Source organism: Cnephaeus nilssonii (assembly GCF_951640355.1).
Source record: "Cnephaeus nilssonii genome assembly, chromosome: 5".
Lineage (NCBI taxonomy): Eukaryota > Metazoa > Chordata > Mammalia > Chiroptera > Vespertilionidae > Cnephaeus > Cnephaeus nilssonii.
Window position 1 is genome coordinate 34,632,737 of NC_137076.1, and position 25,951 is coordinate 34,658,687.

Here is a 25,951-nt window from a genome sequence, read left to right on the forward strand (position 1 = left end):
CCCTTAGTCCAGTCAGGTTGATACACAAAATTAACCACCACATTTTCCTTGGTCTCTTGTCTTCATTTTCCCCAGTCTATTGTGAGCACCACTCTCAGACATCTGTTTAAAACTCAGATTTCATTCTGTCTCTGCTTAGGAAATGGTGGTAACTCTGTGTGATCTGGGTGATGACACTGTTCATCCTGGAGTTAGAAACTTTCTGTAACTTGCTGCTGATGTCAGTGTTCCAGATCTCTGCTTCCACTCCTGAGGCTGACTCCTGCTCTTAGCTCCTTCCTGCCAGGACGCTTGCTGTCCTCCTCAGAGACCATTTAAACGTCCTGGGCCTTTTGAGGCTAAACTCAGCTCTTCCCCTTCCATGCTGCCTTTAGGGTCTGTTTCAGCTTAGATTGTTCTCAGAGCTGGAGGTGGAGCTAGGGCTTTGGGGCCCTTTTTGTCACTTTCATCCCAATGTGTCTCCTTAGGGAGGTGAAGGATGAGTTTCTTTAATATATTTGGAGTTCAGTGATTGCTATTTTTCTCCTTTGTTTCCTGAACTTCAAATCTAGTTACAGTGCCCAATTGGCATGGCCAGAGTTTTTGGATTACAATGGCTAAGTGGCTTGGTCTTCAGGTAACTTCCTCCGGATGTCCTATCATAATGTTCTTCTCATTTGGTGAGATACTTCACTACTTTGATAAACTGAGGCATATTAAAAATTTAAGATCTTAATAGAACAAAAATTTATTAGAATTGGGCAGCATCCAGTCTAGTAGATAGAAAGGAACTCTGAGCAGCTGTATAAAATGAAAGACTTTTCTAGGAAGAAAGGAGTGAGAATGAGGAAGTTACGATATACTAGGAGAAAAAGCGGGTTGGTTACCTCAAGGTTACTTCCCTCTAGGCAGTGGATAACAGGGGTCTATCAGGCAGATTACCTAACTATTGCTGACCAGGAAATTCCTGATTGACTGGTTTAACATTTTACTCTGGGACGGCCAAAACTGTAACTACTAGTCTTGGTTTGGTGATGTTGGGATTGGCTTAGGCTACTCTTATTTTGGGCGTGGTGTGTGTGTGTGTGTGTGTGTGTGTGTGTGTGTGTGTGTGTGTATGTATGTGTATGTGTGTGAGGTTATGTCAAATGCTTGATTTTATCTTGAGCAGGGATTGTCATATTGTATGGGTCAGCTGGGATCTCTTCTGTAAACTGGATCACTTATAAAAGGTTGAATAAGGTTATTGCCCTTCACAAAGGAGGAAATGGTTCCTTATATTTTGTTAGGACTGTTGTATCATTTCATGTGAGCATACCTGCAGTGTTTCTCAGCATGGTATATTTCTGATCCACCAGCTTGTTGAGTAAGTATATTAAATTAACATTATAATACAGCTAAGACCGGTAATAGTTGAAACTAGAAGAAATGCAAGAGTTAAGATATGTTTTGATGAATGTATGTATTATCATTACATTAAAAAGAAGAATAAAATTTAGAGACATTGAATGTCTTTCTAGAGGTTGGATATAAAATAAACTCTTTTGAAGATGTTGCCATGGTAAGGTGAATTTTCCTCTGTAACTTTTTCATGTTTTATCTTTGATTTTTTAAAAATTTGTAGTTTATAGTTAGGTAATTTATAGTTTGCTTGGATCAAATACAGTATGAAAAACTAAAATGCACTGTTCCCATTAGGCCAAAAATGATTCTTTGGCCAACTGAAAAATATTTGATATTTTAACAGATTTTTACCCAAAAGGCAAGAGTCATGAGAATGAAATACTGTGAGGGAATTCATAGCTTTCCAGCTGGAGAAAATGAAACCTCAAGTAAAAAATCTTGAATGTGCTGTAGTTAGCAGATAAAAAGAAAACCATGTTAGAGTTTGCAGAATGGAGTAGCCAGCTGTCAAACTGAGCCCCCGAGAAAACACTACATTGCTGAAAACCTCCATTTCCTTATCTCTTCTGAAGAACTAATTCATAAAGAGCTATGTCATCTAGCAGTAAGCTCTCTGCAGCTATTCCTGCTGGTCCCTGGAGTTCCTCGCTAGCCACTTAGCATTGCTTGCACACGGAGATGTGTGCACTGGCATGAAGAAGCGCCGTACAGAGCTCCTGCTCCCACACAGGACTGCACTGGGCCTGATAACAGGCGAGCTCAGGCAGGGTCTGTCTCTGACAACACGAGGCTGGTTGCTGGGAAACCACATCCCTCCAAGAGTAGAAACTGCAACCAACTGCTTCTGAATATAAGAGGTTTGAGGAGCCCCTTGCAGATAACTTTTGGTTTAAGAAGTTAAAAACATTTTATTTTCTTATGCATATACTATGAAATTCTGTGGGTTAATAAAGTGGAATAAAAGGGAATAATTATTTTCTGGTGAAAATTAGGAGTTGGATGAATAAGATGATATATGTTTGCTACAGTAGCTTTTGGGAAACACATATCTGGTTTAAGGAATTAGCTACATAAATTTAAATATGAATATCCAGGGACAAGATACAAACCAAGAGGTTTCATTTTGGTTCATTAAAAACCCACAATTATTATTATTATTTTTTTTTCAGAATAAGGAGATTCATTAAAGAGCTGAAGCCTAGGCTTAACTTTATGGATATGTTGGCTCTGGAAGAGCAAGTTCCAAAGTCTTCCTTTTAGTTTGCCTTTTTTTGGGGGAGAAAGGGGTCAGAGTTCTTCCTGTCCCTTGGTAGCATAAGATGGTTGCAAACTCGTAATCACTCTGCATTTGCATCTTCAGTTGACCAAGACCTAGACCCTGAGTTGTTGCCTGGTGGCCGCCTCCACAAAAAGCAGAGTATGGATGTTTGTAGATCTGGCTCCCTTCCGAAGGCCCTTCCTACTCTGACATGTCTGTATTTCTATCAGCAGTAGTATTTTGGGTAGTTTTTAGCCTTATAACGACTGTAAACTCCTTATCTTGACTGTCAACCTGAACAAATTACCTGCATTGCATTTACTTCATAGCCTGAACCTTCTTTCTTACCTGGATTCCCTGACTTTTACTGTCATCTGCATTGCTATGTTTTAGAATGTTTGCATGATGTCAGATACATGACTTTAGTAATCTCTAAAGGGTCCAGTGGAGTGCTGCAATCTAAACTTGAGGACTCTTTACACTGTACTTACTTATCATATTTTGTTTTTCTAAGGGAGTTTTAAAGACTTTAGCTGTGCCAAGTTTGTTGCTTTGGCAGAGACGAGGACCTGGATAAGTGATGGGCTCAGTCCTTAAATTAGGAAATAAACACTGCAAGGTAAACAAACCATTGTGGTTTTGTGCTTATTGAATATTAATAGGTGGAGTAATTATGTCCTGCATCTCTACATACACATTTTGTTTTGCTTGCTAGATCAACTATCTCTAGAACATGCCTTTACTTATAAAACCTCCTTTTCTTTTTTTTAAAATTTCTTTATTAAGGTATTACATATGTGTCCTTATCCTCCCGTTAATCCCCCTTCCCTCTTCCCCATGCCCTCACTCCCCTGTTGTGTATGTCCATTGGTTAGGCTTATATGCATGCATACAAGTCCTTTGGTTGATCTCTCCTCCTTACCCCACCCTCCCCTACCTTCCCTCTGAGGTTTGACGGTCTAATCCATGTTTCTCTGTCTCTGGATCTGTTTTTGTTCATCAGTTTATGTTGTTCATTATATTCCATAAATGAGTGAGATCATGTGATATTTATCTTTCTCTGACTGACTTATTTCTCTTAGCATAATGCCCTGCAGTTTCATCCGTGCTGTTGCAAATGGTAAGAACTCCTTCTTTTTTACCGCAGCGTAGTATTCCATTGTGTAGATGTATCACTGTTTTTTTTGTTGTTTGTTTGTTTATTTATTTATTTATTTAAATTTCTTCATTGATTAAGGTATTACATATGTGTCCTTATTCCCCCATTCCCCCCACCTCCCATTCATGCCCCCACCCCCCTGTTGTCTGTGTCCATTGATTAGGCTTACATGCATGCATATAAGTCTTTTGGTTGATCTCTCCCCCTTACCCTCACCCTCCCCTACCTTCTCTGAGGTTTGACGTTCTGATTGATGTTTCTCTGTCTCTGGATCTATTTTTGTTCATCAGTTTATGTTGTTCATTATATTTCACAAATGAGTGAGATCATGTGATATTGATCTTTCTCTACCTGGCTTATTTCACTTAGCATAATGTTCTCCATCTCCAGCCATGTTGTTGCAAATGGTAAGAACTCCTTTTTTACCGCAGCGTAGTATTTCATTGTGTAGATGTACCACCGTTTTTTAATCCACTCATCTGCTGATGGGCACTTAGGCTGTTTCCAAATCTTAGCTATGGTGAATTGTACTGCCATGAACATAGGGGTGCATATATCCTTTCTGATGGGTGTTTCTAGTTTCTTGGGATATATTCCTAGAAGTGGGATTACTGGGTCAAATGGGAGTTTCATTTTTAGTTTTTTGAGGAAACTCCATACTGTTCTCCACAGTGGCTTCACCAGTCTGCATTCCCACTAGCAGTGCACGAGGGTTCCTTTTTCTCCACATCCTCGCCAGCACTTGTCGGTTGTTGATTTGTTGATGATAGCCATCTGACAGGTGTGAGATGGTACCGCATTGTCGTTTTGATTTGCATCTCTCTAAGTCTAAAAACCTCCTTTTCTTCTCTTTGCTTGCTTCCTTTTACTTAGTTAGCCCTCCTCACTCAGTGATGTCCTCTCTTACTCTCCAACCCATTTTGACCCTCCTCTCATATAAATCTGTAGCATTTCTTAACTATTCATTTGGCACGCAAGCATATTGTTTGAAGACATTTGTATTGTTATCTTACTTCGTTTAGACCTATAGCAGTGATTTAACTTTAATATATGTATATATTTTCTCTATAACTGCATTTTAAGTTTAGTGAGGGTTTATTTACTTATTTGCATCCCCCATGCCTATGTATATTTATGTTATGTAATAATTATTTGTTAAATGAATGAAAAAATATTGAGATTATACTGTGTCATATTATGTTTGGAAGTTGTCTGCTCAATAAAATGCTTTTAGTATGGTGCAGGTCAATAGGTATTAATATTAATGAATCTTAAATGGATATTCTGTTTTTATCGTACCTTCCAGCACAAACTGTCCATTTTTAGAAATTTGTTTATGACTGCTTCTGTGAGCCCAATGGCTGACTTTCCAAATACGTAGTTATTAGAGGAGATCTGAGCTCTTAGCTGCTTTATTACCATTTGTGTTTAATATTTATGGAAGTCTTTCTACAAATATGTAAAAATATTGGTGAGTGAAGGAAATGGTTCCCAGTGTGACAGAAGAAAATATCTTAAAAAGATCTGCAGTTATCAGTAGTTTCCCCAAGGTTGAGTTTACATAAAAAAAGACATTGTTTTATGTTCTAGAATCAAGAGATGGTTTTATGATTTAACAAGTTCCACCAAGAACTTTTGTAAGGTTATCAGTGCCAGCATAACTACTGCAGAGATCACATAGCATATTAGTCTCTGGATTTATTGAGTTTGCTGCATTCCTTTAGTATCATTCATATTTTTCTCCCGAGGGTACCACTTTCCTCTCTTGACTTCATAACAAGATATGGAAACTCATTTATGCTGCAGTGTACGATGCTGGGAAATGAATGCCTGGTTATTATCTCTCTCTACAGGACCTTTCAAGACCATAGGTAGATGTTTGCCACCTCAATATAAATAGGTAGCATTGAGATTTGTATTCTCTAGTGAGGGACAAGTTGCTTTGGTGGAAAGCATAGGCGTTTCATGTCTGGTCCATGACTCTGAACTTCACTTCGTATGCTTACCAGCTGCGTGACCTGGAACAGGTTTGCTTGGGTTTTCTCATTTGTAAAACGGAAACAGTGGCACCTGCCTCAAATGGATGTTTCTGGGAACAGATGAGATAATGGAGAGAGTGCCTAGCGTGATACCCGGCTCCTGGCAAATGCGCAGAATGTTTCTTTTGCAGTATGATGTGTCCAATGGGGACGTTTAGGGGACAGCTTACTGCTGTGTGTTGTCTAAATTTTTTCACTTTTATGTTTAATTTTTTGAAGGTTTTTGGGATGTAAGCCCAAACAGTTTTTGTTAAGAACTGCAGCATAGGAAATTAAATGCACAAAATAGTTTTTTGATTTAGAACTGATTTACAAAGCCAACATGGGAAAAATTAACTGTTTTTCATAACGTGTTTTTTTTTTTTTTTTGAGGGGGAGAGGTGAATGAAATGAAGAAGTCTCTGCAGTTTCAAAACTTCCTTTTGTTCCTCCCCTACCCCTTTTCTCTCCCTCCTCCTCATCTTCCTCTCCCTCCTCCTTCTTCTCCTATTTCCTGCTTTTCCTCCCCTTCTCAGCCAACTTAATATCACATGTAATAAGCCACATTGGAGACAAGAGTGGAAGCTGAAATATGAGAGGTTATGTGTATGGGCAGTTTGTGCAGGCACATGCTTACATACAGACCTGGCACTTGTGTGCTAGAGATGGGTGGGTTCTGTGTGCTCACCGGGGATTGTCTGGGAGCTGCTTCAGCCCCTTTCCAATGCTCCTGCAAGAGCCAGACTTTCTATTGTGACTGCCTCCGGCATTGCGGTATTAGGGTTACCTGAAGTGGGATCTGACCCTTCTGGGTCAAGTGTCCCTCCCAGGGCTTGGGGCCTCTTTGGAGACAGGAGCTGTGACTGTTGAGTTCTGGAGCTGACAGGACCTGTAGCTGCTCTGGAGTTGCTTCTCAGGAGAAGGTCTGTTTTCACTAGGAGAGAAGGAAGGTCCACCCTCAAGGAGGCAGAGGTGGTGGAGAGCCCTGGCTGCATTCAGATTCTGTTTGCTTTGAGATCTAAGTCCCTGCCTGCCCTCCCTGCAGCTTCAGTTTCATTGTTCCTATTTCCTTGAAATCCTTGAAACAAGAACCAAGTTCTCTGTGTGTGTCTCTGTTTCTCCATCTCTGATCTCTCCTCTCTCCTCTCCCCTCACTCCCTGTCTATCCTCCCGCCCTCCCTCCCAGTTCAAGTTGGATTTTGTCACTTGTAACCAAAGGTGCCTTCCTTTCTTACCCTTGAATCTGGATTTGGCTTTAATGGAAAATAAATGAAAATTACCAGTTTCAAGCCAGTGGTCTCTAACTAGCTTTCCACAAGAACCACATTTAGAAGGCTAGGATAGATAGGGCTACAGGCATAGACACCTATGGTGTTCCAGTTTTCACCCATCACTGGTGGGGATTCCTGCCTGCTTGCATCGCCAGGAAGCCCACCCCATGACAGTGCCCCGGAGGCTGTGGATATGCTTCTCCAGGGCCTCGCCCATGAGCGTTTTCCTCCAAGCACATGATATGTAAACATTTAGGTTGCAAGAACCAGGAGAGTGGTAGAACCTGGTTCAGCAATATGATCTGGCACTTACGTTTCTTTGTTCTAGAAAAATAAAGCTCTCTATTAAAGTATCTTGACCAATTATAGCTTTCCTCACTAGAAGTGATAACATTTACAGATATGCAAGCTCCTGGTATAAACTAACAGCTTTGTTATTAAACCCAACTATTATCAAGTGTTACATCATAAAAGCTTGCCCTTTTTTCCCCCTACTTCTAGGTACATCTTTACTAGTCTTTTGTATTTGGCATTTCAGGACTTAATAATCACAGGGTTCATGGCCTATGCAGCAGCCCCATAAGCCACTTAGAACTTTGCCCCTATAGCCAGTCTTGTTAAGCTCAGCAAAACCAAGGAGAGAAGCCACTAAGCCACTATGGTCTGTGGAATGACCGCTGAGTGTGGCCTGGCCAGTTTTGGGCTTTGGCTGTGCTACTGATTTGCTGTGCAACTTGTGCAATTCACTTACCTTCTCTGGCTGCCCTTGAATTTATATTAAAAGTGCTTAAAAGCCAAGTCCCTGGAGGTTCTTTTTCCATTCACACAATGATTTTAAGTGCTTTCTTTGTATTATGCTTAACACTTCCTCTATTCCCTTCAGAATTAATCTTCTTTCCTCAGAAGCTTATTAACTCTAACTCTAAGCCCTGCATCTTTCTTGCATGGTTGCACTTGCTTTTATTTCTTCTTTCTTTTCCTCTCTTATTCTTTTTTCCACTTGAAAAGGCAGAGAAAGAGAAAGAAAATGGAGGCGTGCAACATGGTTGCAATACAGTTACCACTTTTCCTGGTAGTCGCTTTCTCAATCTGGAGGAAGTTACTTTGGCAACCATGAATCCATCTCTCTGCCTCTGAACTAACTTTATCTTTCCTCATTATTATTTCATTTCCGTGGGATGACTTCTTACAGTTTTTTAAAATCAGATTTTCTTCTTGAAATTTTTTAGAGACCAACTTCTTTTTCTATATCTGAAAATTGGAAAGTCCAGTTGAAGCAAACCCACAGGCAGTTTAGAAGTAGGACCATGCTGTGGTGTCCTCAGTGAGCAACGTCCTTTCCACATGAGCTACATGGGAGTCTCCTTGTTCTTTGCCGTCTCTTGGTTCTGCACCAGCCTACAACTCTGTTGCCTAAAGGTGAAATTTGTCTACAGCTTTCCCTTCCAAAGACTAGTCTCCCCCAATTACTGTGCACCAGGTCTTCCGCAGTGGCCATAGTCCTGTAAACTGTCAGTCTAGAAAGAGAAATAGTGAATGGAACACGGAGGCAGGTTGAGGTTGCATGCTGGGGCAATGCTTGGGCAAGATGTCACAACACAGATTACAGCAGAGTAGTGCTGGGGAGGGCTGGGGGCAGACACCAGGTTGGCACAGCAGGCTGGGGCAGACCCAGTCAGGACTGACAAGATCCAGTCTGAAGGCAATCCCAGATCACAGCCAGGAAGGGGTTGACCAGGAAGCATCGTGTGAGAACTAGCAAAAAATATGGCCAGTGTTGGTGAGGCCATGTGGATTCATCTGGCACTCCTTTGGTGGTCTGAACCTGGCACAGCTGACCTCCTGTTCTTGGCTGAAACCTGAGTTCCAAATTGTGGAAGTCCAAAGCTATCCTTAAGATTTCTCTAGTGTGTGTGTGTGTGTGTGTGTGTGTGTGTGTGTGTGTGTGTGTGTGTGTCTGTGTATGTGTGTGAGATGCCTATGTTTTCTTGGTTACCTTTGCCTCTAGGTTCCTGTGTCGCAGATATCTCTTTTTCACACTGAATTGACTCCTTTACCATTATATTTACCATAACCCGAGTGAGAATGTTCTAGATTTTACTGAAGATTGGGGCAGGAGTGATGGAGGAAGGACTGGCTGCATATGGTACAAAAAGAGGTGAAACTCCACCCTCAGATACTCCTGATCCCAAGCGCTTTTTTTTTCTCTTTCCCAAGCGCCTTTTGACCAGCCTTCCATTCATGCTTTCTCTGAGGCCCTTCCCAACACGCAGGACAAACAAGGCCTTGCACCTCTCAGTTGCACTCATCTGCCACCCTCCTCTTCCTTCTTTCTAAGAAAATTGACATCTTTTCTCACACTGAACGGATCCAGACTTCTTTTTGACATGGGTTCTAGCTGATATCTATGCTCTAAGGGCTCCACCTTCTATTTAAAAAACCATTTCAAGTTACTTTCTCAGAGATTGTGGAATTTTCCTACATTGACCTAGGAATAAATTTTGTAATACTGTAACTTGAACTGGATGCCAAACGAAGTAGGAGAATGGCAAGAGGGCATGGTAATGAGTTACTGGGTTTGCGGGACCCTTCTTTCCACTAAGGGGTATTTGTGAATCCCTTAGTCTTGTCACATGTATACATTTTATCCCCCCACCCCCACTAGGCAGTAACATCTTTGAAGGCAAGTACTATTTCTGCTTCATTATCTTTTTCCTGGAGCAGCTACCTTTGAACATTATATAATAGTTATTCAGTACATAGCTACTGAACAAATAGATGTGCTCAGTGTGATACTAATGATTAAAAGAGTTAATAATTTCTTCTCTTAAGTTTATAGTTTAGTTAGGGAGACAAAAATAACACAGATGAGAATAATTGAGCCATGAACTTTGAGGCCTTGAACAAGGGGGTGAATTTCTCAAGAATTTGGAAATACTTAACTGTATTTATATTCTTCGTTGTGTATGTAGCATTTAAATAAAACTTGGGCTCCTATTCAACTTATCACTAATTCAGATACATTTTTTTCTAGATTAAAGACAAAAATGTAAAGGCATATTTCCGGAGATTTTAAAAGGGCATCAAAGATTATAAATTATATTTTATTATTAGCAAATGACAGTCTAATTTTAATAAGTTATTTTGAACTTAATACATCTAAAACTCAGTTTAGTTTTGTTTTCTGGCTAATTATTTTAATGGGGAGACATTCCTATGGAGGTTTTAGGATAAAATATTATTTTTAGATATGTGACACATTTGTATTTTTAAAATCTCATGGGTATTTTAAAGGGAAATTTAATTCATCTGATTTTTATCTAAATATAATTTACTCACAATAATGGAGAAATATTTGCTATCCAGAGAAATCTATTGATGCTCTTAAAGCTTTTCTCCTGGGAAATAAGAAATCCCATTTTCTAAGAGTAAATCACAAACCTACAATGTCTACTTGTTCTGCTATTTAAGGAAGCCTGAGTTAAGCATCAGATTGGGCAGTCCAGAGCAGTTCTTTTGTTTTTAATTTTTGAGACTTTCTTTTCAAAGCATGCATAGGAAATTTTCTTTGAGAGGGTTGTCTTTTTTTCCTTATCTGACAGTTTTATCTGTTATCCTATTTTTTCCCCCAAACAACAATTTCGGAAGATTTCAGGTAATAAAACAATTTTGATGTCTGTGGATTAATGGTGTCTGTATTCAGATGTTTCAGACCCGTCAGAAGCTTGGGAATGGCATTTGAATGTGTTTCTTAATTTTAAAACACCTTCTATGAGAATTAGATACCAGTCCTAAGTGAATATTTTGAATTTAAAAGAGGCGCTTTAGGCCAAGGTAAAGCCAAATTTTGTACTCTTAAAAGATCCGAAGTCCATTTCCAAAAAAAAAAAAAAAAAAAAAAAAAAAAGGTCATGATATTAATATTTTGTTTTGGAAGTGAAATGTGAAAGAAGTTGGGCAGTATCAGATTCTAAGAGGACCTTGGGTTGGAGCACCTCTGACTTCTCTCCAGGCTCCTCCTCTCTTCCGGGATCTATGTCTTCTGGCCTCTAAGGACAGTGTTGCTCCCAGCCCTTTTCTTCAGGGGTAGGCTTCTCAGCTCTGACTTACCTTGTTCCTTCAGGTTCCCCTTCTCCACTGGAAGCCAGCTGGCTGAAAGTCTGGGCAGGGGCCCAGCAATTGCTCCACAGCCCTTTGCTGCCCTCTGCTGCCTGCAGCAAATGGCTCTTACCCCTCCACGCCCAGCTGGCCCTATAGGATATGATTCCAATAGTCTCTCTGCTCCTTCCTTTAGTTCAGCCAACAGTTTACAACCTGATAAATCTTCCTGAAATATCATTTCACATGAGAAGCAGCTTGATTGCAGTGGTTGGATGCACACACTGGAGGCAGACTGCCTGGGTTCTGTTCCAGCTCTGCCATTTATGAACTGTATGACCTTGGGCAAGTTAGTTAAACTCTTGTATGCCTCAGTTTCCTAGCCTGAAAAATGGGTTGATAACATCCTTATGAAAAAGGTATTATTATTATCAGGATTAAATGAAATAAAACGAGAAGTGTTTAGAACAATGTCTGGCACATAGTAAGTACTAAATAAATATTAGTTATTGTTATACTTATCACCCTCCCTTTTAGTAATTTGTGCTTTTTATTGCATAGGAGCTATTGATGGACCACATATTGTTTATCCATTTACCATGTGCTAGGTTTTGGGATTGTTTCCAGTTTTTGTCTATTAAGGATAATTTTTTGATGAAAGTTCTTGTGCAAGTCTTTGTGTGGACATGTATTTTCTCACAGGTAGACTTAGGGATGGAAATTTATGGCTTCTTTGGTAAGTATAAGTTGAACTTTTAAAGAAACTACCAAACTGTTTACCGTTTTATATTCCCACCAGCAATTTATGAGGGTTTCAGTTTGTAGCATCCTCGCCAACACTTGATATTATCTGTCTCTTTTCTTTCTAGTAGGTGATGAGAGATGAATCAAAGATGCCTCTTGGATTTTCGGGTTGAGCAATTGAGTGTTTAATGCTACCATTTAATGGAGGCTGGAAGAAGAATGGGCCTTTTTGAGAAAAATAAAAAGTTTGGGTTTGGCAAACTTGAATTTGAGGTACCTATTAATCATTCAGAGGGATTGTTGAATAGGTATTGGGATGTCTGAGGCCATCTGTATTCTTCCCATCTTCATGAATTCATTAAATAATGGAACGTGGAATAACTGCTTCAATTTTCTGTTCTCTGGATATGTATCTGATGGTCTGGAAAAAAATCACATAACTTCTGATGTCAGTTTCCTCATCTATAAAGTAAGATAATCTGTCTTTCCCAAAGATTGGGTGAAGAGTGAATGAATTAAAGAATGTGAAAGTGCTTATTATCATGGTTATTATTATTAATGCATAATTACCTTTTGTTTATGTCATTTTGTGTTCATTGTGGCTTTTACCCCATGTTTTTAACATAGGCAGTGCTCAGTAAATCCCGATTTAATAAATAAATGAATGCAGATAGTGACTAGTGTGTGATGGTGGAGAAGAGAGAGAAGAGAAGGAGGAAAGAGAGTAGATATAATTTGAATTGGCCATCACAATTCCACATTTGAACTTTGTGGAAAGGCAGTTTATCTTTTATGTTTTGATACCGGGAAGAATCTTGGAAAAGTAAGGATTCAGGGAAATATTTAGATAATAACACTTATCACATAAAGCATAGTAATTTTAAGTGTCTTAGATATCTTCACACTAGACTTTAAGCTTCTTGAGAGCTGGGGGGATTTCTAATGTGCCTCTGGGTTTCCAAGAGCCTTTGCTTACTGCTTTAAACATAATACAAACAGTAAATATGTGTACTGAATACATATACTTTTTAAACTTCTCTCTTTATTCTAATTAATGTGACAAGCATTTGACTTTTGGTTGGTTGGTAGATGACTCTTCAGCAGGTTATTTCCTTCCTGTTACCTTAGGATGTCATGGACATGCTCCTAACATAACCTGTAACTGTAATTACTTGTTTATACACCTGCTCCGTGATGACAGGGCCTCCATGTCTCCGGCACAGGCCTGCACATTGTGGTTGTTCAGATCATGCTTGAAAGAATTGTTCTCAGTGGACAACTGTATTCAAGATGTAATGAATATTTCGGAAAGAAGACCAGATCTGTGCTCTTTGGGGTTTCAGATTACAGATCTGAAGATCTAAATCTAGGTAAGGAAAGAAAGTAGGTAAATGGTCAAGTAAATCCTACCCCCCCCCCCCCATTTTCTATCTTGTGGTCAGGAGAGATATATTCTTGATATCATTTTCTATCTTGTGGACAGGAGAGATATATTCTTGATACGTTTAGGGAATGGATACTTACTACTGTCATAAATCTTAGATGACAATATTAGCTCATGTAAATATTTTGAGACATCCAGAACCCCAAAAGTTCTTGTTAGATTAGCTCACTAGGGAGTGTTTTCCTTGATTGGCTTAAAACAAAAAGATTTTAAACTGTTTTTTAGAAAAACTTTTTTTCTGTTGAACAAAATCTTGTTTGAACCCCATACATATAATTCATAAAAACAGTTAGTCCAGTTAATGCAAGGCTGAGGTCCTAGAACCTCACCTGTTTATCATTTCCATGTCTTCTGTAGATGCCCTGTCACATCCAGGGAACCCCAGGGGAGTCCCTGGAAGATAGTTTGAAAAACCACAGATTTAGAGGAGGTCTGTGCACTTGACCTCCTGTTCCTTCTGCCATGCTCAGTAGACTTCTGCTGAATCTGTAGAAAGATTTAAACTGCTACCATCTGCCACCACTTTTAGGCTATATAAAACTTCTAAGAATCAGTCCTTTCTGATTATACTTTCTTTTTCTTTTCTTTCTTTCTTTCCTTTTTTTTTTTTTAATCCTCACCCAAAGATATTTCTTCATTGATTTTTAGAGAGAGTGGAAGTGGGGGGAGAGACAGAGAGAAACATCATATGAGAGATATACATCAATTGGTTGCCTCCCGCACATGCCCTGACCAGGCTAGGGATGAGCCTACAATCGAGGTACATGTTCTTGACTGGAATCAAACCCATAACCCTTTAGTCCATAGTCCAGCACTCTTATCCACTGAGTCAAAATGTCTAGGGATGATTGTACTTTCTATGTGAAGTTGAATAAAAAGGTTTGGGGCTACTAGTAAATCAGATACATAGTGCACACTGAGAGGAAAATGCCCCATATTTATGAATGTACCATTGTGAACTTACAGTCCCATGGTCAATATCCTTGTGGGAACAGAGTAGTGTCCTGTCCCAGTGAGTGGCTGGGAGAGGAAACCATAGGGAGATGGAGGAGAGGCAGGGACTGAAGGGTTGAGTCAGATCATGGGTTAGCACAGAGAAGGCCTGCGTAGGCCTGCTGGGATCAGGGTACGTGTGAAGAGCAAGGTGAATCATGGGAAGAGAAGATTTGCTAATGTAGAGGAGGGTGACTATCAAAATTTTGAATTCACTAGGGCCTGGCAGTTAGGGAGGGAAGGCAGTGTGACTGAGTGTTTCAGGAAGGGCCTGGCAGTCCAGGAGAGCAGGCTGCCTGAGGAGCAGAACCAAGACAGGCCAGAGGGAGCGGTGTTTCAGTGCAGTCAGGAAACCTGGAGTTGGATGGGATTGAACCAAGTCAAAACAGAGTAAGGCATTAGAATGTGCTGGATAGATTCCTGAAGCAGATTTATGGACAAGGCTTTATAGCTCACGTACAGTATTTCCTCTATGTAAGAGGCTTAAAGGGCTTTTGTGGGTTTACCTTGGGAAGTAATCATTCACAACCCTCAAAAATACTGGAGAAAGTGACTGCAACTTTATTTTTATTGAGATATAATTCTCATACCATAAAATTCACCATTTTACAGTATATGATCCAGCAGTTTTAGTATATTCACTAGGTTGTGCAACCATCACCACAAGTCCCAGAACATTTTCATCTCTAAAAAGAACCTGCAACCTGGGCATGTGCCCAGACCAGGGAATCAAACCTTGACCTCCTGGTTCATAGGTTGATGCTCAACCACTGAGCCATGCCCGGGCAATTTTTACTTTTCTTAATGATTGCCCTGAAGTTTGCAATACACATTCACAACTGATCAAAATCCACTTTCAAATAACACTATGTACCACTTCACAGGTAGTGTGAGTGCCTTATAATAACAAAACAATCCTAAATTCTCCCTCTTGTCGCTTGTATCATCATTGTCATTCATTTCACCTATATATAAGCATTCATAAGTGTTTATGTATACACACCATAAAGCATATAATTGAGTACATTGCTGCTATTTTTAAAAAAAATCAGCACAGAAGTCTTTTTTATTTTTGTCCCACTTATCATGCCATGAATTCATAGGGAATGGGTTCCAGCAGCTCAGTCTCCTTCCCATTGGTTCTCACAAAGCGTGCTTCTCTCTGTGGAGCAGGCTGCCACTTCAGCTGAACCCAGGTACCTTTCTCTTTGGTTTCCTTCTTTTTCTGATCATGTTCCTTCACATGTTTCAGGAAGCTATCAGGAAGCTATCTTGGCTCTTAGAGTGCTTAATGTGCTCAAAACATACATTAATTCTCTTGGCAAGAATCTTGCCCTTAATGTGCTTGTTCACAATAATGCCCACTGCATGCTGGGTGACATTGTAGACTCCCAGTTTTGCCATGGTAACATTTGTGGGGCCTTCCTTTTTGAACAGTGCCATTCCCTTGATGTCCACAATATCACCTTTCTTGTAGATTCGCATGTATGTGGCCAAAGGAACAACTCCATGTTTTCTAAAAGACCTAGAGAACATTTAGTGGGGGCCTCTCCTCTTTCCCTTTGTGTTAGTCCTTTTGGCAAATTATTGGAAGATCGTGGTTCTGGCTGAAAGGAAGCTTGCTGCTATTCTTTTGGACAAACTGTTATCTGTTAGATCACTTAAAATAAAAAAAGTTTTTTTAAACTAAATTTATTGGGGTGACATTGTTCAACATGATCATATAGGTTTCAGGTTACAAGATCTGTATATTGCACTGTATTCCCATCACCCAAAGTCAGCTCTTTTCCTGTCCCCATATATTAGGACTCCCTTCTCTCTCCACCCCCTTCCCTCTGGCAACTACCACACTGCTGTTTGTGTTCATGAGTTTCAGTTTTATATCCTACATATGAGTGAAATCATATGGTTCTTAGCTTTTTCTGACTGACTTATTTCACTTAGTATAATATTCTCAAGGTCCATCCATGTTGTTGCAAATGGTAGTATTTCATCCTTTCTTATGGTTGAGTAATATTCCATTGTGTATACGTACCACTTCTTCTTTAGCCACTCCTCTATCGCAGGATACTTTTGTTGTTTCCATGTCTTGCTCACTGTGAATAATGCTGCAGTGAACACAGGGGTGTATATACTAGTATATCTTTGTGAATACATGATTTCAAATTTTTCAGGTATATGCCTAGGAGAGGGATTGCTGGATTCTATGGTAGCTCTATTCTTAATTTAGAAAAATAAAACCTTTTTATTTTACCTGTACTTATTCCTTCTTCAGTGCTCTTCCTTTCTTTATTCAGATTGAAGTTTCTAATCATGAAAAGATGTTGGGTTTTGTCAAATTTTTTCTCTCTGTATATTGAGATGAAAAAGTGTTTTCTGTCCTTTATTCTATTAATATGGTATATTACATTGATTGTGTTTTATATGTTGAACCAACCTTGTACTCCTGGGATAAATCCCACTTGAGCATGGTTTATAATCCTTTTTATATGTTTCTAGATTCAGGTTGGTAGTATTTTGTTTTGAATTTTTGCATCTATATTCACAAGGGATATTGGTTTATAGTTTTGTTGCAATACCTTTGTCTAATTTCTTTATTGTTTTTCTATTCTCTTTCATTTATTTTCAGTCTAGTCTTTATTATTTCTTCATTGGTTATTTAGAAGTGTTATTTGATTCTCATATATTTGTGATTATCCTAATTTTTTATGCTGGTATTGATTTCTACTTTTATTCCATCATAGTTGGAGAAATGCTTTGTGTGATTTCAGTGGTTTTGAATTTATTGAGGCTTGTTTTATGGCCTAACATATTGTCTTCCTGGAGAATGTTTTGTGTACTCTTGAGAATGTGTATTCAACTGTTGTTGTGTGGAGTATTTCATAGATCCCTGTTAGGTCTGTTTGCTTTATAGTGTTGTTTAAGTCTTCTGTTTCTTTCCTCTTCTTCTATATAGTTGTTCTGTTCATTGTTGAAAGTAGAATTTTAAGGTCTCCAACTATTATTGGAAAATTGTCTATTTGTAAGAATTGTATTTTTTCTTCAATTATTTCATTTTTTGCTTTATGTACTTGAGTCTCTTATGTGTATAGTAGAGGCCTGTTGCACAAAGAGATTCGTGCAATAGGCCTTCCTTCCCTTGGCTTCCAGCACCGGTTTTCCTCTAGCACCTGGGACCCAGGCCTTCGCTCCGGCCAGAGTCTGCCTTCTTCGTCTTTGCTGCAGACTCCAGCTGGAGTCTGCCATCTTCGTCTTCCCTGCAGACTCCAGAGTCTGCAGTCTTGTCTTCATTGTGGTTCTCTGCTCCTGTAGATCCCTTCGCCCCCTGCCCTCCCTCTCATAGCAGGCGTCCTGGCCCGCCTGGCCAATCCGCGCTTGGAGCAGCTGGGCGGCCCCCATCTTTGGCCTTCTAATTTGCATACTCACTCTGATTGGCTGTGGGCATAGCGGAGTTATGGTCAATTTACATGTTTGCCTATTATAAGGTAAGATATGTTCATAATAGTTGTATCTTCTGAATGGATTGACTCTTTTATCATTATAAAATGTCCTTACTTGTCTTTAGTAACAATTTTTGTCTTAAAGTTTATTTGTTTATATTAATGTTAGCCATTCAAGCTTTCTTTTGGATGCTGTTTGCATGGTGCATATTTTTCATGCTTTTTCGTTCAACCTATTTGTGTCTTTAAATCTAATATATGTCTCTTGTACACAATATGTAGTTGGATCATTTATTTTTATCCATTCTGTGAATTGGATTTTAATTGAAGTCTTCAGTTCATATAAGTTTAATGTAAATATTGATAAGATTGGAGTTACTTCTTTCATTTTCTCTTTATATTTGTTTCTTTTTTGTTTGTTTGTTTTGGTTCCTTTGTTCTTTCATTACTGCATTCTTTTGTGTTAAATAAATATTTAAAAACATTTTTCTATGGTAACAGTCTAGTTCTCCCTCCCCTTTTTAAGTGGTTGCTCTGAGGATTACTGTTAACATATTTATTTATAATAATTTAATTTAGATTAATACCAATTTAGCTTCAATAGTATACAAAAACTTTGCTTCTATATAGTGCTTTTCCATCCCTCCTTTATCCTGCTGTCAGAGTTTACCTTTTCATAAACTATATGCCCACCAACACAGATTTATAATTATTACTTTATGCTATTGTCTTTCAAATAAGGAGGGAGAAAAAGAGTTACAAATAAAAATGCATTTATGCTGGTTTTCTTAAAAAATATATTTTATTGATTTTTTATAGAGAGGAAGGGAGAGGGATAGAGAGTTAGAAACATCGATGAGAGAGAAACATTGATCAGCTGCCTCCTGCACACTCCCTACTGGGTATGTGCCTGCAACCAAGGTACATGCCCTTGACTGGAATCGAACCCGGGACCCTTGAGTCTGCAGGCCAACGCTCTATCCACTGAGCCAAACCGGTTAAGGCTTTATTCTGGTTTTAATCTTTGTGTTTATAGTTACCTTTATTTATGCTCTTATTTTCTTCATGTGGGTTAGAGTTATTGTCTAATTATCTGTTATTTTAGCCTGAAAGAGAAGTTCCTTTAGTATTTCTTGTAGGGCAGTTCAGCTAGCAATAAACTCTGTTTTTGTTTATCTGGGAATGTCTTAATGTCTCCTTGATTTTTGAGGGAGAGTGTTGCTGACATAGAATTCTTAGATTTTTTTCTTTCTTTCTTTCAATACTTTGAACATATCATCCCACTCCTTTCTGGCCTCTATCATTTCCAATGAGAAATCAGCTGTTAATCTTATCAAGGCTCCCTTGTACATGAGGAGTCACTTCTCTCTTGCTGCTTTCGAGATTCTCTCTTTTTCTGTAGTTTTCAATACTTTTATTATAAGTTTCAAACACTGTCATTCTGCCCACCTCTATTTGAAAGGATAGTGCAGGACTTTTGTTGCTTTAATTCATCCCTTATATCTCTGTAGCATTTCTCTGATCTTTCAAATTTATGATTTAGTAATATGTGGTTTTGTTTTTTATTATCATACTAGAGGCCCGGTGCATGGAATTCGTGCATGGGGGGCAGCGGGGAGGGTATCCCTCAGCCTGGCCTGCACCCTCTCCAATCTGGGACCCCTCGTGGGATAACCAGCAGTTGGACATCCCTCTCACAATTCAGAACTGCTGGCTTCTAACCGCTCGCCTGCATGCCTGATTGCCCCTAACTGCTTCTGCCTACCAGCCTGATTGTCCCTAACTGCTCCCCTGCTGGCTTGATTGCCCCTAACCACCTCTGCCTCGGCCCGCACCTGGTACCCAGGATTCCCTCCTCCAGCCGACCACAGGCACCCGGGATCCGGGTTTCCCTCCCTCTGGTCAGCCATAGACGCCCAGGCTGGCTGCAGCCTCAGGGGATGGTGGGCAGGTGGCTTCGCCTGTGCTGCAGCTGCAAGTGCTGGCGCCCAGGACTGCAGGGTGGGCGGCTTCTCTGTCTCCCAGACCACAGCCAGCCACAGGTGCTGGTGCCCAGGACTGTGGGGTGGGCGGCTTCTCCATCTACCAGGCTGTAGCCAGCAGCAGGTGCTGGCACCTGGACCGCAGGCGGGTGGCTTCTCCATCTTCCCTCAGATGCAGTGGGGGCGACTTCTCCATCTGGCTGTGGCCTGGGATCATAGGGCAGGTGGCTTCTTCATCTCCCGGGCTGCAGCCAGCCTCAGGTACTGGGGCCTGGTTTCTCCATCTCCCCCAGGACGTGGAGTGGGTGGACAAGGTGTGGGCAGCTCCTCCAGCTGGCTGCGGCTTGGGATCACGGGGCAGGCAGCTTCTTTATCTCCCAGGTTGCAGCCAACCTCAGGCGCTGGGGCCTGGTTTCTCAGTCTCCCTCAGGACGTGGGGCAGGCGGACCTGAGGTTTCTGCTGCTGGCTGCAGCATGGGATCACAGGGCAGGCGGCTTCTTCATCTCCCGGGCTGCAGCCAGCCTCAGGCACTGGCACCCGGTGGGGGGCGGGACTGCCGCCATGTTTTTGGTTTAATTTGCATACTCACTCTGATTGGCTGGTGGGCGTGGCTTGTGAGTGTAGTGGAGTGATGATTTGCATATTACTCTTTTATTAGATAGTACTAGAGGCCCAGTGCATGAAATTCATGCACCTGGGGGTGGAGGGGTCCCTCAGCCCAGCCTGTGGCCTCTCTCTCACAGTCTGGGAGCCCTTGGGGGATGTCTGACTGATGGTTTAGGGGAGCGGTCCTAAGCCAGCAGTCGAACATCCTTAGCACTGCCACGGAGGTGGGAGAGGCTCCCGCCACCACTGCTGCACTCACCAGCCCTGAGCCTGCCTCAGGGCTTCTGGCTGAGCAGTGCTCCCACTGTGGGAGTGCACTAACCACCAGGGGGCAGCTTCTGCATTGAGCATCTGCCCCTGGTGGTCAGTCTGTGTCATAGCAACTGGTCATTCCACTGTTCGGTCAATTTGCATATTAGCCTTTTATTATATAGGATTTGATAGATTTAGAAAACATTAGGGTAATATTTGTGTGATCCATGGCCATAATTCATTTACCTGAGAGATTTGTTGAGCACCTACATATGAAAAGTTCTATGCAAGACTTTCAGTTTTCTTAGATAAGTGACAGATGGTCCTGCCTGAGAGGTGACACATTTGCTTGATAGAGAACACATACTCAGCTAACTATAATACAATTAGAATGAAGGTATGCTGAGTATAAACAGAGTATTTTTGGAGCACAGAGGAGGAAGTCACTCATTTTTATATTTGACAGATAAGCAAACTGAGGATTATATAGATTAAGTAATTTGAGACCTTGAGGTTACATACATTAGAAAGACAGGGCCAAGGACTATAACCTGTTATTCTGGTTCTTTTTATGAAACCATTTTGATTATAGAGTATTTTCAAGCATCAAAGGTAAAAATGATTTTTTAAATGAAATATCAGAAAATGATTTGCAGACGTTGATGATGTTGGTGTCAGGATTTGCATATCATACCACAGTTTCCTGTTTTCAAATTATTAATTGATCTGCAAAGGACAGGTAAATATGTGAAGCACAAAATGGCTAGTTTGCTTCAAAAGGTGTGCATGCTACAAATAAAAATAAGCAGTATTTATACTTTACTAGTCTGAATTTAGCAAACAAGTGACTATGTTGAAAATTGAGGATCATATATTAAAATATACTTAATTTTACTAAATCCATCCTAAGTATTTTCTTTTCATCTTAATTGATATTTATGCTTTGAAAAGAATTCCCCCCTTTACCTCTTGTAAAATTTTGGATAGGTTAAGTTTATAAAATTAGAGTTTCCTTAATAATAGGAATTGCTGATCAGTCAGAACTATGTTCTTTTCCCATAGGGTAAAGCATTACTTACTTGAGCATAGAGTTTTAATTTTAATCTGTATGCCTCCTTTTCTATTCTCCCATGATTCTTTGCAGCGGGGCAAGAGAAAGCAAGTCTCATAAAAAGAAATACAGTATGTGGTGCTTATTAAAGTTACATACATCTCTTCTCAGAGGAGAATTTTGATTTACTGTAGGTTGTGCATATGTTGCATATGGATATTTCTAGGGAACAGATTCCTTATTACTAAACAGTGAATGGCTTCTAGTATTCCGTTATTGCTCCGGGAACATGTTAGTAATGATTATGAAAGGTAGGATACCATGAAATCTGTAAGGTGATTTGGCAGAAGTCGATGCTGTTGGTGCCAGGATTTCGGTACCGTACCACATTTTCCTGTTTTCAAATGTATTAATTGATCCGCAAAGGACATCTTTTGGAGACAAGCATTCAGACAGACTGGCACAGGCTGGACCTCCGCCAAGACTGCTCGGAAGGTTGCCATACTGGGAGCAAAGAGTGAGAGAGAGAAAGAGGGAGAGAGAGAGGCAGAGGGAGAGCTGAGGAAAGAAAAAAAAGGCAAGACTTGGCACAGCTCAGTCAAATCAGCTTCTTTTGTCTGCTTTCTCGGCTTGAGCTTCAGGAAAGAAAATCGTCCTGGGGTACAGAAAAACTCAGAACTTTTTGGTTTTCAAACTTAGAAGCTTTTTTAAGTCTCTTGGGCTATTTGAAAGTGTTGGTACATTCAATGACGTTTGGTCACCAGTATTTAGGGAAATAAAAGCCTTTTTCAAAATGAAGCTTCCACAGTGTCCATGCATTTGGGAAATACTTTACTTGATTTTTTGCATGTATGACTATACCATGAGGGACAGGATTAATATAGAAGATGGCAAGGCAAATTTCTAATTAGAGAGAATATTAATTTTCTACAAAATAAAGTTTGTTCATCAATACAAACCTGCTTTCAAATCAAATCAGACATCCTTCGGAATGTGTTCAGAACGTAAGTTTTTAGATTTTATTTTATTTTTTTCCCATTTATAGATATTCACTTTTCAAGCCTTTCTAAGATTTTATGCAACCTAGCCAGGAAGTCAGAGTAAAAGTTGTTTTATCCATGTGTTTAAGAAACGTTTTCTTAAAGCAACAGCTTTTATTTCTGCTGCTTCATGCTGTCCTAAACTACATCCCCCAGCAATGAGTGACAACACTGAAGACCAGAAAGGCAAGCTGAAGACACCCGACTTCGCTTGAAGGGCAAACAAGAAATGTGAGCTTGGTCATTATTTTTGTGTGTGTCTTTGCTCTGAACCAGTTTTTGGAGGTGGGTGGGGAGGTGGGTGGGGAGGTGTCTATGTCTAAAAGATGTGTGCGATTAGGGAATTCTCATTGTGAGAAGGAAATGACAAAAGGTAATGTTTATGATGTTGGCAGAAATGGCTGGGAATGGTAGAGAATAGAAGTTTAAATCTTTTGGATAAGAAGTAGTGAGCTGTGTTTGAAATACTTGGGAGAAAAATTCCATTATTTTTAGTTCATTAGATTGTATAATTAAACGATTACTATAGCTTGGCTCTCTCAAAATGTTTTAAGTAGAAGGAAAATCTACTAAAAAGTTCATCGATTTTCTTTTCAATATTACCCAGTATTTTATTTGCATTTATACTTTATATCTAATTTTTTTTAACAATAAATGTTTCCTTTTAGGCCTGGTTATGATTACATTGTGATAGTTCGGCTGTTAAAAATCAGCATTTTTGTAGGATAGATTAATTGTAAGGCACGTTTTTTTTGTGGACCACCCTCTTTGTTATAAATATTCTATTTCTAAAGAAGAGAGTTTGAGTTGTAGTAGGTTATGATTTCCTGTAATATTATATTTCCTTTTTATTTTATATACTAAAAGAATACAGGAAAATCGTATACATTCACATAAGTACCAATCATTTTGGGCAATATAAAAGACTGCTCCAAGGATCTATGCTTTTGTTTTGAGTATGCAATCATGGATTTGTTAATCCTTTCCCATTTTTTTTGGTTTTTGTTTATATTATTGCATGCTTTGAATAATCAAATTCTAAAATGGTTTTTATAGTATTGTAATGATACATCAGCAATGGCATTTACTATACAAGTATAGTAAATATATATATAAAAAGGTGTTTGCATAGTTAAGCTTAAGTATTTACTTCAACTTTTTTGCTAATCAACATTTTGATCTTCCATAAAATGAAATCACTTAATGTTCATGTGTGTTGCCAACATGACGACCTTTGTTTTATAAGCTTCTTTATACACCACCTCGCTGATACTCCTAAGATGGACGCCAAAACATAAAAGACGTGCTGATAGGCACTGGAAAAGGAGGTGTTTGCCTGGCCACTGTCTTCATTTTTGAACGGTTCACAGGATCACTCATGCCTGTACTAAAACCCAACAATAAGTGAAACAAAAAGGAAGTTCAATAAGTTAAATTACAGCTACATTTTAATGCTGACGGTCTTATTACCGATTTTACTTACTTTAATTTACTTCTTAAACAAGTTTGCTAAATATGCAACTTCTTTAGTTTGTTTAAGACCATTTGCCCTTAAAGTTGGAATTATTTGCTAGCTTATTTCCTAACTTCTTTGTAGCGAATTTAGTAAGAGCAAACTTATTTTATATCCAGACTATTTTATGTCTAATTATTTTCTAACACTATAATAAAAAGTAAGTGAATTTAAAAACACAGATGTCAAACATACCTTTAGAAATCTTTAAATTTTTTTTGTATTGGTAAAGCTACATGTATAGTGTTTATTGGATTTAAGATTTAATAATAAATATTAACTGTAATACCCAACAAAGTTTTTTACCAATGTATTCTCTCTGGCCTACTTGTTACATAACTTAAAATGAAAAAGGTCCCATATTAAGATGCTCCTTGTTAACTGGGTATAACAACCACTCCTTTGTACAACCTTTTTTTAAAGGTATGTTCAAGAAATTGTGTTGATTACATTTTCAAGCATACATTTAGGTTTAACATAATGCATTCTTCTTTACTTTTAGCCCTTTTATTTTACAAACACATTGACATATAGGTTATTAATATTTCATATTAGTATTAACATTTCAAATCTTATTTTAAAGTATATAAATACTAGTGGTATGATTGTAGATGAACTCTATCTAAGCACGTTTTTTTGTGTATATTTTGAAGTAGAATTATTAAGACAGAAATGGATTACTAGTTAACTGCTACTTGATGCCTATTATTAAGTCTCATTTAGATGTATATACCTGAACACACGAACACACGATTCTGTAAACTAATGCAAACCTCTCAGGGGGCCTTAGTCTAGCATTTTGTAATTATTCACTCATTTATTCATTTAAACAAATGTTTATTGAGTACCCATTTAAGTATGCTAATATTTTATTGATGAAGTTATTTTGGGTAACAGGGAAGGATGCCTTATACATGGATGGCAGATGGAATGGATTTAAAATAGATGTACAAAATCCTAGATAGAAAAGAACACTATTATAATGAGATTTATTTCAATAGGTTAAAGTATGTTAACTTTTATTGCAACAACGTATGTATTATAGAATGTTACTATGGAAAATCAGGCAATTAGTTGTAGCCCTTACAGCTATAAGATTTTGTTAATCATTATTTAGGTTGCTGCATTTTATTGGCCAGAAAACTCCAGTAGTTCAAGTCTTCTGACAGATGTGTAAAATAAGCAATTCAAATGGTGTGAGGAAGAAATTACACAGGGAAGACTGAACCACTGCTCACATTCTAGATTTTACATATGTCAAAGTAGGTGTCATTGAACCTTCAAAGATATGGCTGTAATGTAAAAAACAATGGCCTGCTTATGAGGAATTTTTTTCCTTTCTTTTGTTTACTTTTGTGAGTAAAAGGAAGAAGAGGCCAACCCCATACTTGTAAGCCAGCAAGTGTGGCCCTCAGAAAGTAAGTTTGCTAGGGGTGGTGTATTTTAAGTGGACCAATCAGTTCCCTTTCCGTAAACTCTAATGTTTTGTTTCATTTTTTTTTTTTTTAGCTTTGTTCACTAACATAAAGACTCACAGGCAAAATACAGCTCTTGACTCTAGATGTAAATGAGCATTTAACTTGTTTATTCCATGCAGTTTTTCTTTAATATAAAAAGAAGATATAGGTTCAGATCCTGAAGAGGAGATAAAAATCACATGAGCCAGGGAGATGAGCTTGGAAGCTGTTGTAGTGGCCA

The 25,951-nt window shown here is 39.1% G+C and overlaps 1 protein-coding gene and 1 pseudogene across 3 annotated transcripts in view; one reads left to right on the forward strand and one right to left on the reverse strand.

Moving 5' to 3' along the window:
• Positions 1-25,951, forward strand: part of MSRA (methionine sulfoxide reductase A) — a 372,548-nt gene that overhangs the window by 12,057 nt on the left and 334,540 nt on the right. The gene's annotated exons all lie outside the window — the stretch shown is intronic.
• On the reverse strand, positions 15,453-22,203 carry LOC307100257 (large ribosomal subunit protein eL21-like; annotated as a pseudogene). Its single transcript has 3 exons — positions 22,021-22,203; positions 20,896-20,915; positions 15,453-15,941 (listed from the first exon to the last, which is right to left on the reverse strand). The product of its transcript is annotated as a large ribosomal subunit protein eL21-like (transcript).